We start from the raw sequence: 18,841 nt of genomic DNA, 5'->3' as shown, positions 1-18,841 counted from the left end.
TACCTAGCCGTGTGGCCATGGGCAAGCCACTTAACCCCACTTGCCTTGTAAAATCCTAAAATAAAATAAAATGTAGAAAAGCAGAAATTATAAATACACACTTCTTAGACCATGATGCAATAAATTTACATGTAATAAAGGGTCAGGGAAAGATGAACCAAGAACTAATTGGAAATTAAATAACTTTATCTTGGGTCAAACAGCAAATAATAGAAATAATAATTATATCCAAGAAAATGATAATAATGAGATATCATATCAAAATTTATGCGATGCAGTCAAGGCAGTTTTGAGGGAAAACTACATCTCTAAATGTCTATATGCATAAAATAGAAGAAGAGGAGATCAATGAATTGTATATACAAATAAAAAAGCTAGAAAAAGAACAAATTAAGCATCACCAATTAAATACCAAATTAGAAATTCTGAAAATCAAGTGAGAGATTAATAAAATGGAAAGCAAGAAAACTATTGATCTCAAAGCCAATAAAAAAGACAAGCCTCTCATTAATCTGATTTTAAAAAAAGAGAGATGATAACCAAAATATCAATAACAAAAATGAAAAGGGTGAACTAATCACCATTGAAGGGGAAATTAAAGAGATAATTCAAAGCGACTTTGCTGAACTATATGCCAATAAATTGGACAACTTGAGTGAAATGGATGAATATTTACAAAAATACAAACTACCCAGATTGACAGAAGAGGAATTAAATTACTTAAATAACCCCATTTCAGAAAAAGAAATTGAAGAAACCATCAACAAGCTCCCTAAGAAAAAGTCTACAGGTCCAGATGGATTTACAAATTTATTCTACCAAGTATTTAAGGAACGATTAATTCCTATTTTACACAAACTTTTTAAAAATAGGAGTTCTGCCAAACTCCTTTTATGACACCAACATGGTGCTGATACCTAAAACAGAAAGAATCAAAACAGAAAAAGAAAATTATAGAGCAATCTCCCTAATGAATATTGATGCAAAAATCTTAAATAAAATTTAGCAATGAGACTACAGCAGTTATTACGAGGATAACACACCATGATTGGGTTTGATTTATGCCAGAGAGGCAGGGATGGTTCAACATTAGGAAAACACTCAACATAATTAAACATATCAATAGTAAAACCAACAGAAATCATATGATTATCTCAATAGATGCTGAAAAAGCCTTCGATAAATGCAACATCCAATCCTATTAAAAACCACTAGATAGTTTAGGAATAAATGGAGTTTTTCCTTAAAATAAAAAAATAGTACTATTAAAACCAACAAATTCTATTTTTAATGGGAATAAAGTCAGAGCATTTCCAGCAAATTCAGGGGTGAAACAAAGTTGCCCATTATCACATTAGTATTCAATATAGTATTAGAAATGCTAGCAGTAGCGATGAGAGAAGAAAATGAAATTGAAGGAATCAGAATTGGCAATAAGGAAACAAAACTTTCACTCTTTGCAAATGATATGATGGCATACCTAGAGAACCCAAGAAAATCATCTTTAAAACTCCTTGAAACAATTAACAAATTCAGCAAAGTAGCAGGATATAAAATAAGCCCACATAAAACATCAGCATTTGTATATATGAACAATAAGCCCAAGAACAGAAGATAGAAAGAGAAATTCCATTTAAAATAACTGTAGACAACATTAAATACTGGGGAATCTACCTCCCAAATCAAACCCAGAAATTGTATGAACATAATTATAATGCTCTACTCATCCAAATAAAGTCAGATATAAATAACTGGAAAAATGTCAATGGTTAGGTTGAGCTAATATAATAAAAATGACAATTAGACCCAAATTAAATTACTTATTCAGTGCCATACAAATCAAATTACCAAATAACTTCTTTAATGAGCCAGGAAAAATAGTAACAAAATTCTTCTGGAGCAACAAAAGGGCAAGTAGGGGAATTGATGAAAAAATGTAAAAGAAGGTGGCCTAGCTCTACCAGATCTAAAACTATACTATAAAGCAGCAGTCATCAAAACTGCCTGGTACTGGTTAAGAAATAGAGTAATGGATCAGTGGATTAAGATAGGTTCAAAAGAAATTGCAGTAAATGACTACAGCAATCTACTATTTGATGAAGTCAAAGCCATCGCTCTCTGGGATAAGAACTCATTATCTGACAAAAATTGTTAGGAAAATTGGAAAGAAGTATTACAAAAGCTAGCATAGATCTATATCTCTCACCCTGTACCAAAATAAGGTCAAAATGGGTACAGGAGTTGGACATAAAGAGTGATACCATAGATAAATTAATAGACCAAAATATATTCTATGGGATCTATGGAAAAGGGTTGAATTTATGACCAAAAAAGAATTAGAGCAGATTATAAACTGCAAAATGAATGATTTTTTGACTACACAAAATTATAAAGGTTTTACACTAGTAAAATCAGTGCTGCCAAAATTAGAAGAAAAGGGAGGAAATTTGGGAAACAACCTTCACAACTAGGAGTTCTGATAAAGGTCTCATTTCTAAAATATATAGAGAGTTGCATCAAATTTATAAGGCAAATGGTCAAATGGTCAAATGGTCAAAGGATATAAACAGACAATTTTTAAATGAAAAAATAAAGATATATATATATGAAAAAATGCTCCCAATCACTATTGAGTCAACAAATGCAAACAAAAACAACAATGAGGTATCCTCTCACACCTATCAGATTAGCATAGCTGAGAAAAAGGGGAAGATGATCAATGTTGGAGAGATGGGAGTATTGGTACATTGATGCATTGACGGTGCAATTGTGAATGGATCCAACCTTTCTGGAGAACAATATGGAACTATGCCCAACGAGGAATAAAACTGTTCATACCCTTCAAGCCAGCAATTCCAATTCTAGGACTATATCTAGAAGAAATTGTAAAAAAAGGGAAAAGCCCTACATGTTCCAAAATATTCATAGTAGTTCTTTTTGTAGAGGCAAATAACTGTAAATTGAGGGGATGCCCATCAATTGGGGAATAGCTAAACAAGTTATAGTACATGAATACTATGGAATATCATTGCTCTATAAGAAATGATAAATGGTTGGACTCTAGAGAAGTATGGAATAATTTATGGGATCTGATGTTGTCAAAGGGAGTAGAGCCAAGAGAACAATTGACACATCAACATTATGAGATGAATAACCTTGATGGAAGAATCCCTCTCAGCAGTCCAGAGAGCTAGAACAACCATATTTGACAGATTATGGACTATATTATCCCCAACCAGAGGAAGAAAAACAAAACAAAACATAACAAAACAAAACAAAACACAGAAAAAAAACTACCCCTACCAAATCTGATAAACACTTCATAAAAATTATCTCTTTCCCTCAATCCTAATTCCTCATGCCAAAAATCACTAATTTGTAAATATATTTAACAAAATACATGTGTAAAATGCTAACCTGACTGTTCCCAACTGAGGGGAGGTGGGCAGAAAGAGAGAGTGGAGGGAAACTTCATATCTTGGTAATATGCATGTATAAATTGATGGAAAAAATTAAAAATAAAAAAAATTATCTGGAATAACAAAAGATCAAGATCATTAAGAGAATTGAAAAAAATCAATGGAAAGTAGCCTACCCATACCAGATCTAAAATTATACTATAAAGCAGAAGTTATCACAACTATTTGGTAATGGCTAAGGTTATAGTCTCATGTCATAGGAGTAAGTAACTATAATAATCTATTGTTTAAAAACCCAAAGACTCCAGCTTCTGGAATAAGAACTCACTATCTGACAAAAAGTGGTGGGGAAATGGAAAATAATATGGCAAAAACTATGCATAGACCCACAACTCATACCTTATACCAAGATAGGGTCTAAATGGGTACATGATTTAGAAATATGGGGTGATCCCATTAGCCAATTAGAAGAGCAAGTAATCATTTACCTATCACTTGTCAGAGGAGAATTTGTAATCAAAAAAGAGATAAAGAACATTATAAAATGCCAAATGAATAATTTTGATTATTTCAAATTGAAAAATTTGCACAAACAAAACCAATGCATCCAAGATAAGGATAAAGAGCATAATGAGAAAGACCTAATTGCTAAAATATAAAGAGAGAAATGAGTCAAATTTATAAGAATTTAAGTCTTTTCCCAATTGATAAATGGTAAAAGGAGATGGAACAGGCATTTTTCGGTAATATGAAAAAATGATCTGTCACTATTAATTAGAGAAATGCAAATTAAAACAATTGTGAGGGAACACTTCACATGTATTATATTGACTAATATGACAGAAAAGAGTTATAATCAATGTTAAAGATGAGTTATTGGAGTTGTGAATTTATTCAACCATTCTAGAGAGTAATTTGGAATTTTGCTCAGAGAACATTAACACTGTGCATACGCTTTGATTCAGCAATACTACTACTATATCTGTTATCCCAGAGATCAAAAAAAAGGAGAAAAATTCACATGCCTAAGAATATTCAAAGTAGCAATTTTTGTGGTGGCAAAGAATCAGAAATTGAGGATATGTCCATCAATTGGGAATGGCTGAACAAGTTGTGATGTAGGAATGTAATGGAAATTATTACTGATTTTTTTTTTGTAAGGCAAATGGGGTTAAGTGGCTTGCCTAAGGCCACACAGCTAGGTAATTATTAAGTGTCCACTGCACTACCTAGCCGCCCCCAATTTACTGATTTTTTTAATAAAGATTTTATTTATTTTGAGTTTTACAATTTTCCCACGAATCTTACTTCCCACCCCCCACAGAAGGCAATTTGCCAGTCTTTACATTGTTTCCATGGTATATATTGATCCAAATTGAATGTGATGAAAGAGAAATCACATCCTTAAGGAAGAAACATAAAGCATAAGAGATAGCAAGATTAGACAATAGATATCAGGTTTTTTCCCTAAATTAAAGGTAATAGTCTTCGGTCTTTGTTCAAACTCCACAGTTCTTTCTCTGGATACAGATGGTATTCTCCATAACAGGCAGCCCCAAATTGTCCTTGATTGTTGCACTAATGGAATGAGCAAGTCCATCAAGGTTGATCATCACCCCCCATGTTGCTGTTAGGGTGTACAATGTTCTTTTGTTTCTGCACATCTTGCTCAGTATCAGTTCATGCAAATCCCTCCAGGCTTCTTGAATTCCCATACATTCTGGCTTCTAAGAGAACATTAGTGTTCCATGACATGCATATGGCAGTTTGCTAAACCATTCCACAATTGAATGTCATTTACTTGATTTCCAATTATTTGCCATCACAAACAAGGCTACTATGAATATTTTTGTACAAGTGATGTTTTTACCCTTTTTCATTATCTCCTCAGGGTATAGACCCAGTAGTGGTATTACTGGATCAAAGGGTATGTACATTTTGGTTGCCCTTGGAGGGTAATTCCAAATTGCACTCCGGAAAGGTTGGATGAGTTTACAGCTCCACCAATAATGTATTAGTGTCCCAGATTTCCCACAACCCTTCTAAACAATGACCATTGTCCTTTCTGGTCATATTGGCTAGTCAATTTGCATTTCTCTAATAAGTAATGGTTTAGAACAAGTTTTCATATGGATCATGTTGATTTCCTCATCTGTAAATTGCCTTTGCATATCCTTTGATCATTTGTCAATTGGAGAATGGCTTGCTTTTTTTTTTGAAAATTTGACTCAGTTCTCTGTATATTTTAGAAATGAGTCCTTTGTCAGAAATGCTCATTATAAAAATTGTTTCCCAGTTTACTATATTTCTTTTAATCTTGGTTACAGTGGTTTTGTCTGTGTGCAAAAGCTTTTTAATTTAATGTAATAAAAATCATCTAGTTTGTTTTTAGTGATGTTTTCCATTTCTTCCTTAGTCATAAACTTCTTCCCTTTCCATAGATCTGACAGGTAACCTACTCCTTGATCTTCTAGTTTGCTTACAATATTGTTTTTTATGTCTAAATCCTGTATCCATTCTGATCTTAGTTTAGTATAGGGTATAAGGTGTTGGTCTAATCTATGTTTCTTCCATACTAACTTCCAATTTTTCCAGCAGTTTTTATTGAAGAGAGAATTTTTATCCCAATAGCTGTTTATCAAACAGCAGATTACTATAATCGTTTCCTGCTATTGTACCTAATCTATGCCATTGACCCACCACTCTGTTTCTTAGCCAATACCAGACAGTTTAGATGAATGATGCTTTATAATATAATTTTAGATCTAGTAGTGCTAAGCCACCTTCATTTTACACTTTTTTTCATTGAATCCCTGGAAAATCTTGACTTTTTATTTCTCCAAATGAATTTACTTTACAACTTTTTCTAACTCATCAAAGTAATTTTTTGGAAATTTGATTGGTAGGGCACCAAACAGGTAGTTTAGTTTTGGTAGAATTGTCATTTTTATCATATTAGCTCAACCTATCCATGAGCAGTTGATGTTTGCCCAGTAATTTAAATCTGATTTAATTTGTGTGAGAAGTATTTTGTAATTTTTTTCAAAAAGTTTCTGAGTCTGCCTTGGCATAGACTCCCAGGTATTTTATATTGTCTGAGGTTACTTTGAATGGGATTTCTCTTTCTAACTCTTCCTGCTGTATCTTGATATATATATATATAATATATATATATATATATATATATATATATATATATATATATATATATATATAAATATATGTGTGTATACATATACATATACATACATACATACATATATATATATATATATGTATATATGTATAAAGATTGAGGATTTCTGAGGGTTTCTTTTATATCCTGAAATTTTGCTAAAATTGCTAATTATTTCCAGTAGTTTTTTGGATGATTTCGTGCAATTCTCTAGGTATACCATCATATCATCTGCAAAGAGTTAGAGTTTTGTCTCTTCCTTCCCAATTCTAATTCCTTCAATTTCTTTTTTCTTCTTTTATTGCTGAAGCTAACATTTCTAATACAATATTGGATAGTAGTGGTGATAATGGGCAGCCTTGTTTCACCCCTGATCTTATTGTGAGTGCCTCTAGCCTCTCCCCATTGAATATAATGTTTGTTGATGGTTTCAGATAGATACTGCTAATTATTCTAAGGAATGGTTCATTTATTCCTACACTCTTTAGTGTTTTTAGTAGGAATGTGTGCTGTATTTTGTCAAAAACTTTTTTCAGCACCCATTGATATAATCATATGATTTCTGATAGTTTTGTTGTTGATATAATTAATTATACTCACAATTTTCCTAATATTGAACCAATGCTGAATTCCTAGGATAAATCCTACTTGGTCATAATGTATTATCCTAGGGATAACTTCTTGTAACCATTTTGCTAAGATTTTATTTAAGATTTTTGCATCTATATTCATCAGGAAGATAAGTCTATAATTTTCTTTCTTTGTTTTAACTCCTCCTGGTCTTGGTATCAGCACCATATTGGTGTCATAGAAAGAGTTAGGCAGAGTTCTGTCTTCACCTATTTTTCCAAAGAGCTTATATAGCATTGGAACCAATTGTTCCTTAAATGTTTGGTAGAATTCACTTGTGAATCCATCAGGTCCTGGAGATTTTTTCTTAAGGAGTTCAATGATGGCTTGTTGAATTTCTTTTTATGAGATAGAGTTGTTTAGGTATTTGATCTCCTCTTCATTTTACCTGGGCAACTTATATTTTTGTAAATATTCATCCATTTCATTTAGATTGTCAAATTTATTGGCATAGAGTTAGGCAAAATAATTTCAAATTATTACTTTAATTTCCTCATCATTGGTTGGTGAGCACACCTTTTTCATTTATGATACTAGCAATTTGGGTTTCTTCTTTCTTTTTTTTAATAAAATTGACCAGAGGTTTATCAATTTTATTGTTTTTTTCATAACATCAACTCTTGGTTTTATTTATTAATTCAATAGGTTTTTTGCTTTTGCTTTTATTAAATTCTCCTTTAATTTTTAGAATTTCTAATTTTGTATTTAATTGGGGGGTTTTCATTTTTTCCCCTAATTTTTTTAGTAGTATATTTAGCTCATTGATTTCCTTTTTCTATGAAAGCATTTAAAGATATAATATATACCCTGATAGCTGCGTTGAGTGAATCCCATAGATTTTAGTATGTTGTTTCATTGTTGTCATTATCTACGATAAAATAATTAATACTTTCTATAATTTGTTGTTTGATCCACTCATGCTTTAAAACGAGGTTATCCAGTTTCCAATTAGTTCTGGGTCTATATCTCCCTGGCCCCAAATTGCCTATGATTTTTATTGTATTATTATCTGAGAAAGATGTATTCACTATTTCTGCCTTTCTGCAATTGATTATTAGGTTTTTATGACCTAGTACATGGTCAATTTTGTGTAAGTTCCATATACTTCAGAAAAAAAAAGTATGTTGCTTTCTATCCCCATTCATTTTCCTCCATAAGTCTATCATATCTAGAAGTACTAACAATCTATTCACCTCCTTAACTTCTTTCTTGTTTATTTTATGATTCGATTTATCTAAATCTGATAGCGGGAGGCTGAGTCCTCCCATTAGTCTAGTTTCGCTGTCCATGTCTTCCTGGAGTTCTTTCAGCTTCTCCACTAAGAATTTGAATGCTATCTCATTGTGTGCATCCATATTCAGCATTGAAATCACTTTATTGTCTATATATTTTTAAAATTATTAAATTTATTTTGCTCCAACCTTTGACCTTTCTTCTATGTCTCTCTCTGATTCAAATGAGTTTCTGGTAAGCAGCATATTGTAGGATTCTAATTTTTAATCAAGTCCTATTTGCTTACACTTCAAGGGAGAGTTCATCCCATTCACATTCAAAGTAGTAATTGCTAACTCTTTATTGCCCTCCATGCTATCTTCCCTCTGTTTGTATTCCCGCCCCCCTGCTTTTTCCCCTTTATCAACATTCCCCAGTGTTTTGTTTCTAAATATCATTACCTTCAGTGTGTTTACCCTCCTATATCCATCCCCTCCCCTTTCTTTCCCTTTCCCCTTTTTCCCTTTTTCCTTCTGTTTGTTCCCCCTTTTCCATCCCCTCCCTGTATCCATCCCACCTCCCCTTTTCCCCTTTTAATACTTGAAAGGTAAGATGTTTTTTAAGTTAACTGAGTGTGTGTGTAAGTTAACTTTAAGCCAAGTTTGATGAGAGGAAGATTGGTGTTTCTCATATCCTCCCTTCTTCCCCTCTATTACAATAGGTCTTTTGTACCTCTTAATGTAATGAGATTTACCCCATTCAATCCCCTACCACCTCCCTTCTCCTTACTGTCCCCCTTTTAAAGGAGGAAGTTCTTTACATTGTATTTGAGTCATAGAAAATCTCGAGTATCCATCAGTTCTGGTTAAGTATATTCTCTCCAATAGAGTTACAAGAGTCTTTCTCTCCAGTAGGGTTATAGCCAGTTTCAACTCATTGGGTACTAGTCTCATGGATAAATAATGAGTGTCCATCCATTCTCTCTGATAGAGTTAATTTCTCAGGAGTTATGAGAATCTTTTTCCCATGCTGGGATGTAGCCAGCTTCATCTTATTGGATAGCAGTTTTGTTTTCTTTTCCCTCCCCTCTTTTTTTTAACTTCTTCATGTGATTCTTGAATCTCCTGTTTGATGTCCAGATTTTCTATTTAGCTCTGGTTTTTTCATCACGAATTGTTAAAAGTCTTCCATTTCAATAAATGTCCACCATTTCCCCTCAAAGAGAAAGCTCACCTTTGCTGGATAGTGGATTCTTGGCTTCATTCCATGTTCCCTTGCTCTTTGGAATATTTCATTCCAGACCCTTCGATCACTTAATGCTGATGCAGCCAGGTTCTGCCTAATCCTTGCTGTGGCTCCTTGTTATTTAAATTGTTTCTTTCCGGCTTCTTGTAGGATTTTCTCTTTTATCTGATAGTTCAGGAATTTGGCCACAACATTCCTTGATGTTTTAAATTTAGGATCTCTTTCAGGAGGGGATCGGTGTATTCTTTCAATAACTATTTTTTCCTCTTGTTCCATGATATCAGGGCAATTTTCCATCACTAAATCCTGTAATATTAAGTTTAGACTTTTTTTCTCTTCAATGTTTTCAGGAAGACCAATAATTCTCAGGTTGTCCCTCCTCGATCTGTTCTCAAGGTCAGTGGTTTTGCTGATGAGGTATTTTACATTTTCTTCTATTTTTTTTCTATTTTTTGGTTTTATTTAACACTCTCATTGTCTCATGAAATCATTAGTTTCTACAGACTCCATCTTTTTATTTAGAGAAGAATTTTCTTTATTTACCTTTTGCAACTCCTTTTCCAATTGGTCGTTTCTATTTTTGAAAGACCTTTCCATTTGACCAATTGAGGTTTTTGAGAGAATTATTTTCTTTTTCCATTTGTCCAGTTGTATTTTCCAATGATTATTTTCTTGTTGTAAGGTATTAATTATCTCTCCCAAACTTTCCAATTGAATTTTAAACTCCTTCCTGATTGCTTTTTTAAAATTTATTTTTATTAAAGATATTATTTGAGTTTTACAATTTCCCCCAATCTTGCTTCCCTCCCCCACCCCACAGATAGCACTCTGTCAGTCTTTACTTTGTTTCCATGTTGTACCTTGATCCAAATTGGGTGTGATGAGAGAGAAATCATATCCTTAAAGAGAAGAGAATTCTCAGAGCTAACAAGATCAGACAATAAGATATCTGTTTTTTTCTAAATTAAAAGGAATAGTCCTTGCACTTTGTTCAAACTCCACAGCTCCTTATCTGGATACAAATGGTACTCTCCTTTGCAGACAGCCCAAAATTGTTCCCAATTGTTGCACTGATGGAATAAGCAAGTCCTTCAAGGTTGAACATCACTCCCATGTTGCTGTTAGGGTGTACAGTGTTTTTCTGGTTCTGCTCATCTCACTCAGCATCAGTTCATGCAAATCCCTCCAGGCTTCCCTGAATTCCCATCCCTCCCAGTTTCTAATAGAACAATAGTGTTCCATGACATACATATACCACAGTTTGCTAAGCCATTCCCCAATTGAAGGACATTTACTGGATTTCCAATTCTTTGCCATCACAAACAGGGCTGCTATAAATATTTTTGTACAAGTAATGTTTTTACCCTTTTTCCTCATCTCGTCAGGGTATAGACCCAGTAGTGGTATTGCTGGGTAAAAGGGTATGCACATTTTTGTTGCCCTTTCGGCATACTTTCAAATAGCTCTCCAGAAGGGTTGGATGAGTTCACAGCTCCACTAACAGTGTAATAGTGCCCCAGATTTCCCACATCCCTCCAACAATGATCATCATCCTTCCTGGTAATACTGGCCAATCTGAGAGGTGTGAGGTTGTACCTCAGAGAAGATTTAATTTGCAGTTCTCTAATAATTAATGATTTAGAGCATTTTTTCATATGGCTATGGATTGCTTTGATCTCCTCATCTGTAAATTGCCTTTGCATAGCCTTTGACCATTTGTCAACTGGGGAATGGCTTTTTGTTTTAAAAATATGACTCAGTTCTCTGTATATTTTAGAAATGAGTCCTTTGTCAGAATCATTAGTTGTAAAGATTGTTTCCCAATTTACTACATTTCTTTTGATCTTGGTTACAGTGGTTTTATCTGTGCAAAAGCTTTTTAATTTAATGTAATCAAAATCATCTAATTGGTTTTTGGTGATGTTCTCTAACTCTTCCTTAGTCATAAATTGTTCCCCTTTCCATAGATCTGACAGGTAGACTAGTCCTTGATCTTCTAATTTGCTTATCGTATTGTTTTTTATGTCTAAGTCCTGTAACCATTTGGATCTTATCTTGATAAAGGGTGTGAGGTGTTGGTCTAATCTTAGTTTCTTCCATACTAACTTCCAATTATCCCAGCAATTTTTATCAAAGAGAGAGTTTTTATCCCAATGGCTGGGTTTAGCAAACAGCAGATTACTATAATCGTTTCCTGCTTTTACACCCAGTCTATTCCACTGGTACACCACTCTATTTCTTAGCCAAGACCAAACAGTTTTGATGACTGATGCTTTATAATATAATTTTAGACTGGGTATGGCTAAGCCACCTTCGTTTGCACTTTTTTTTTCATTAAGCTCCTTGCAATTCTTGACTTTTTATTTCTCCATATGAATTTACTTACAGTTTTTTCTAACTCATTAACATAATTTTTTGGTGTTTTGATTGGTAGGGCACTAAACAGATAGTTTAGTTTTGGTAGAATTGTCATTTTTATTATATTAGCTCTACCTATCCATGAGCAGTTGATACTTGCCCAGTTATTTAAAGCTAATTTAATTTGTGTGAGAAGTGTTTTATAATTGTTTTCAAAAAGACTGTGAGTCTGTCTTGACAAATAGACTCTCAAATATTTTACATTGTCTGAGGTTACTCTGAATGGGATTTCTCTTTCTAGCTCTTCCTGCTGCTTCTTGCTAGACATATATAGAAAAGTTGAGGATTTATGAGGATTTATTTTATAACCTGCAACTTTGCTAAAATTGCTAATTGTTTCCAGTAGTTTTTTAGATGATTTCTTGGGATTCTCTAGGTAGACCATTATGTCATCTGCGAAGTGAGAGTTTTGTCTCTTCCTTCCCAATTCTAATTCCTTCCATTTCTTTTTCTTCTCTAATTGCTGATACTAACATTTCTAATACAATATTGAATAGTAGTGGTGATAATGGGCACCCTTGTTTCACTCCTGATCTTATTGGGAATGCCTCTAGCCTCTCCCCATTGAATATAATGCTTGTTGATGGTTTCAGATAGATACTGCTCATTATTTTAAGGAACAGTCCATTTATTCCTACACTCTCTAGTGTTTTTAATAGGAATGGATGCTGTATTTTTTCAAAAGCTTTTTTCAGCATCTATTGATATGATCATATGATTTCTGATGGGTTTGTTGTTGATATAATTGAGTATACTAACAGTTTTCCTAATATTGAATCAACCCTGCATTCCTGGAATAAATCCTACTTGATCATAATGTATTATCCTAGTGATGATTTGTTGTAGTTGTTTTGCTAAGATTTTATTTAGGATTTTTGCATCTATATTCATCAGGGAATTAGGTCTATAATTTTCTTTCTCTATTTTAACTCTTCCTGGTTTAGGTAACAGTACCATATTGGCTTCATAGAAAAACTTAGGCAGAGTTCCATCTTTCCCTATTTTTTCCAAATAGTTTATATAGGATTGGAACCAATTGTTCCTTAAATGCTTGGTAGAATTCACTTGTGAATCAATCAGGCCCTGGAGATTTCTTTTAGGGAGTTCAATAATGGCTTGTTGAATTACTTTTTCTGAGATAGGGTTGTTTAGGTATTTAATCTCTTCTTCATTTAACCTGGGCAACTTATATTTTTGTAAATATTCATCCATTTCAATTAGATTATCATATTTATTGGCATAGAGTTGGGCAAAATAATTTCAAATTATTACTTTAATTTCCTCCTCATTGGTGGTGAGTTCACCTTTTTAATTTATAATACCAGCAATTTGGTTTTCTTCTTTCTTTTTTTAATCAAATTGACCAGAGGTTTATCAATTTTATTGGTTTTTCATAATACCAACTTTTAGTTTTATTTTTTAATTCAATAGTTTTTTTGCTTTTGATTTTATTAATTTCTCCTTTAATCTTTAGAATTTCTAATTTGGTACTTAATTGGGGATTTTTGATTTGTCTTTCTCTAATTTTTTTAGTTGCATGTTTAGTTCATTGATTTCCTCTTTCTCCAATTTATTCATATAAGCCTTTAGAGGTATAATATATCCCCTGAGAGTCACTTTGAATGAATTCCATAGGTTTTGGTATGTTGTTTCATTATTATCATTATCTAGGATAAAATGGTTAATTCTTTCTATAATTTGTTTTTTGGTCCACTCATTTTTTAAAATGAGGTTATTCAGTTTCCAGTTTGTTCTGGGTCTATATCTTCTTGGCCCAGTATTGCATATGACTTTTATTGCATTGTGATCTGAGAAAGATGTATTCACTATTTCTGCCTTTCTGCAGTTGATCATTAGGTTTTTATGTCCTAGTACATGGTCAATTTTTGTATAAGTTCCATGTACTGCAGAGAAAAAGGCATATTCCTTTCTATCCCCATTCAGTTTCCTCCATAAGTCTACCATATCTAATTTTTCTAACAATCTATTTACCTCCCTAATTTCTTTCTTGTTTGTTCTATGATTCAATTTATCTAGATCTGATAGCGGGAGGTTGAGATCTCCCACTAGTAGAGTTTTGCTGTCTATGTCTTCCTGTAGTTCTTTCATCTTCTCCTCTAAGAATTTGGGTGCTGTCCCACTGGGTGCATATATATTCAATATTGAAATGACTTTATTGTCTATGGTACCTTTTAGGAGGATAAAGTTTCCTTCCTTATCTCTTTTAACACTATCTATTTTTGCTGCTGTTTTGTCTGAGATAAGGATTGCTACCCCTGCTTTTTTTTTTTTAATTCAGCTGAAGCAAAATATATTTTGCTCCAACCTTTTACCTTTAGTCTATATGTATCTCTCTACTTCAAATGAGTTTCTTGCAAGCAGCATATTGTAGGATTCTGGTTTTTAATCCAGTCTGCTATTTGCTTACGTTTTAAGGGAGAGTTCATCCCATTCACATTCAAGGTTATGATTACTAATTCTTTATTGCCCTCTGTGCTATCTCCGCTCTGTTTGTATTTTCTCCCTTCCCCCCCTTTTATCCATATTCCCCAGTATTTTTTTTCTGAATACCACCCCCTACAGTGTGTTTGCCCTCCTATATCACACCCTCCCCTTTCTTTCCCCTTTCCCTTTTTCCATTTTCCCTTCCCTTCCTTTTGTTATTTCCCTTTATTTTCCTCACTCCCCTTCCCTTTCTCCATCCCCCCTCCCCTTTTCCCCTTTTCCCCTTTTCCCCTTTTCCCCTTTTCCCCTTTTAATACTTGAAAGGTTAGATGTTTTGTAAGTTAACTGAGTATGTGTAGGTTGACTTTAAGCCAAGTCTGCTGAGAAGAAGATTCAGGTGTTTCTCCTCTGCTCCCTTCTTCCCCTGTATTACCATAGGTTTTTTGTACCTCTTAGTGTAATGAGATTTGTCCCATTCAATCCCCTCCCTCCTCCTGTCTCTTTCCTGTCCCCCTTTTTAGGGAGGTAGTGTTTTTTTTAGATCATTCTATCTAAGTAATAGAAAATTCTGAGTGTTTGTCCCTTCTAGTTTAGTATATTCTATTGAATAGAGTCAAACTTCCTGAGAGTTATTAGAGGCTTTCTCCCAAGTGGGGTTAAAGCCAGTTACATCACATTAGATAGCAGTCTCATGGATAGGTCATGAATGTCCATCATTTCTGGCTAGGTATATTCTCTCTGTTAGAATTACATTTCTCAAGGTTTATGAGAATCTTTTTTTTTACCCCCATGTTGGGATATAGCCAGTTTCCACTAACTTACTGGATTACATTTTTTTTCTTTTACCACTCCCCCTTTTTTTACCTTTTCATGTGTCTCTTGAACCTCCTGTTTGATGTCCAAATTTTCTGTTTAGCTCTGGTCTTTTCATCAGAAATTTTTGGAATTCTTACATTTCATTAAATGCCCATCTTTTTCCCTGGAAGAGAAGCCTCAGCTTTGCAGTAAAGTAGATTCTTGGCTGCATTCCAAGCTCCCATGCTCTTCAAAATATCTTGTTCCAGGCCCTTTGATCCCTTAAAATTGATGCAGCCAGGTCATGCGTGATCCTTACTGTGGCTCCTTGATATTTAAATTGTTTCTTTCTTGCTGCTTGCAGGATTTCCTCTTTTATCTGATAGTTCTGGAGTTTGGCCACAACATTCCTTGGTGTTTTCATTTTAGGATCTTTTTCTGGTGGGGATCGATGTACTCTTTCAATAACTACTTTGCCCTCTGATTCCATAATATCAGGGCAGTTTTCCATCACTAGATCCTGTAATTTTAAGCCAGGTTTTTTTCCTCTTCAATGTTTTCGGGAAGTCCTACAATTTTCAGGTTGCCCCTCCTCGATCTATTCTTGAGGTCAGTGGTTTTGTTGATGAGGTATTTTACATTTGCTTCTATTTTTTTTCTATTTTTTGATTTTGTTTAACTGACTCTTGCTGTCTCGTGGAGTCATTAGTTTCTGTAGACTCCATTCTTTTTTGGGGGGAGGAGTTTTCTTCATTAAATTTTTGCAACTCCTTTTCCAATTGGTCAATTCTACTTTTGAAAGAGCTTTCCATTTGACCAAATGAGGCTTTGAGAGAATTAATTTATTTTTCCATTTGCTCAATTTAGGATCTGAGAGAATTATTCTCATTTTGTAATTAATTGTCCAATTGATGATCTGAGAGATTTATTCTCCTTTTGTGTTTGTCCAATTGTAAGTTCTAAGGTTTTTTTTTTCTTGTTGCAAGGTATTAATTGTCTCTCCCAAGTTTTTAAGCTCCTTCCTTATTTCTTCAAGGAAGTCTTTCTGTGCTGGAGACCAGATTGTATTCTCCTCAGACATTCTAGGTTTCTCTGAGTTGGGGTCTTTCCCTTCCAGGAATTTTTCTATGGATCCACCTTTCAGCTGACCCCTCTTCATTATGCTAAGACCTTGAGTTGGGCGGGGCTGGTTCACCTGGGCTTAGGATCACTAAAGGCTTTACTCACTGAGTGCAGTTTTCTGGCTGGCCAGTAGGAGGTGCTAGTTGCTTTCTCTGTAGTGTTTGTGACCTTGGTTGAGAGGCCTTCTCCCTTTGCTTGAGGGGAGGAATTGGAGCTACTGAATTCTTTTGTCTTCAATCAATGGTGGGCTTTACCCTGGCCTGAGGTCATTCCTCAGCTGGGCTGGTTCTTTTGCTCACACACCTGGGCCTGAGGCAGAAGTAGTTTGCAATTGTTTGTTTTGGAGGAGGTCTCAATGCAATGGAGCTGTAGACTCAGAGTTTTTCAGAACCGAGGAGCCCAGCGATGGTGTCCGCAGCTCTCCTGAACCAGACCTCTCCCTGCAGCCACGTCCCCAAGCTCCAGGGGGACAGCACCAACACCAGCACCTCTGCTTCCCCACAGACCCAAGCCCCTTTCATCCAGCTCCACCGCTGATCCAGCAGGTCCTGTTCTTGGGCCCTCAGACTCCCGGTTCCAATTCAGCTGTTAATCTGGCTGATCCGGGGCTGATCCTACCTCTGAGCTCAGACTCATCCGCCGTACTCGCCCAAAGCTGCTGTGGGAGACAAATCCTGAGGCAGATGTTCCTTCTCCTGGCTTTTCTTTCTGGGTTTTTTGAGTCGGATTTCTTTTAAGAGGTTTGTTTCATGTGATAGATGGGGAAGAGATCAGGAGACTTTAGAACTGTGCCTGTCTTCTCTCCTCCATCTTGGCCAGAAGTCTCCTTCCTGATTTCTTCAAGGAAGTCTTTCTGTGATGGTGACCAGATCATATTTTCCTCAGAGGCTCTAGGTCTCTCTGAGTTAGGGTCTTTTCCTTCCAATAATTTTTCTATGGACCCTCCTTTCTTTTGGCCTTTCTTAATTTTCCTAAGACCTTGTGTTAGGGAGGGGCTGGTTCACAGATGTTTGGTGTTGGGATCCCTAGAGACTTTACTCACTGAGTATAACATCTGCAGTTGGCTAGTAAGGGGTGCTAGATATTTTGCTCACTGATTGTAATTTCTCCAGCTGGCCAGTAGGGGGTGCTGGTTGCCTTCTCTGGAATGTTTGTCACCTTGATTGAGGCCCTCTCCCTTGGCCTGGAGGGAGTGATAGAAGCTGTTAAATACTTTTGTCTTCAATCAATAGTGGGCTATACCCTGGGGTGAGGTCATCACTCTCCCGATTAATAGCTGAGGTAGTTCTGGTCTTCACACACCTGCACCTAGGGCAGAACTAGTCTGTAATTGTATTTTTTCTGGGAAGAGGCTTTAGCTGAAATGGAGGTGTGGGCTTTGAATTCCTCCTGACCAGAGGGACTCAGGGATTGTCCTCTACAACTCTCCTGCACAGGAACTGTCCCTCCAGCTCTGCCAGAAGTTCCAGATGGTCAGCACCACCACCATTGCCTCTGCTCCCTAGTTGACCAAAACCCCTGTGGTTGACCAGTCTCTATCCCTGCAGCTGATCAAACCAGTCTGGTTCTCAGGCCCTTGGGCTTCCGGGCAGGAGCCCCACCACCAATCAGGCCAATATGAGGCCAATACAGGCTCTGAGGCTCTCACTAGTCCTGTGCCCACACTCACCCACAATCTCGGAAGACAAATCCTGAGGTAGACATTCTTCTCCTGGCTTTTCTTTCTGGGTTTTGTTGATCAGATTTCTGTTAAGAGCTTTGTTTCATATTGTTTATGAGGAAAGATCAGGAGACTTTAGAACTGTGCCTATCTTCTCTCCACCATCTTGGCCAGAAGTCAGAAATTTTTATTCTGTAAAAAAATAATTAGCAAGCAGATTTCAGAAAAACCTGGAAAGTCTTATATGGGAAGAGAGCACAGAAAAAATAGCAACATTGTACAATAATCAACTATGATAAATGCAGCTCTTTTCAGCAATTCAGAGGAAGAAACTACAGAATCTGAATGCAGATCAAGACATTCTATTTTCAGTTTTAAAATTTTATTTTAAAATTTTATTCTTCATGTAGTTTTTCCCTGTTATGATTCTTAGGGTGACTAATATGAAAATATTTGTATCATGTATAACCTATAGCAGATGCTTATTATTTTAGGTTGGGAGAAGGCACAAGGAAGAAAACTTTATTTAAAATGAATGTTGAAATTTATAATTAGAAAATAAATTTAAAAAGAAAGAAAGACAATGAGGAAGGAAGAAGTGGGTAAGACTCAGGCTTTTCTTTCTTTCTTTCTTTCTTTTTCTTTTTGTTTTTTCTTTTCTTTTTTCCCCTCCATTTTTCTCTTTCCCTCCCTCTTTCTCTCCTTTCCTTCCTTCCTCTT

Source organism: Macrotis lagotis, chromosome 1, assembly GCF_037893015.1.
Source record: "Macrotis lagotis isolate mMagLag1 chromosome 1, bilby.v1.9.chrom.fasta, whole genome shotgun sequence".
In the NCBI taxonomy this organism is placed as follows: Eukaryota; Metazoa; Chordata; class Mammalia; order Peramelemorphia; family Peramelidae; genus Macrotis; species Macrotis lagotis.
Note: the sequence above shows the minus strand (reverse complement) of the source record.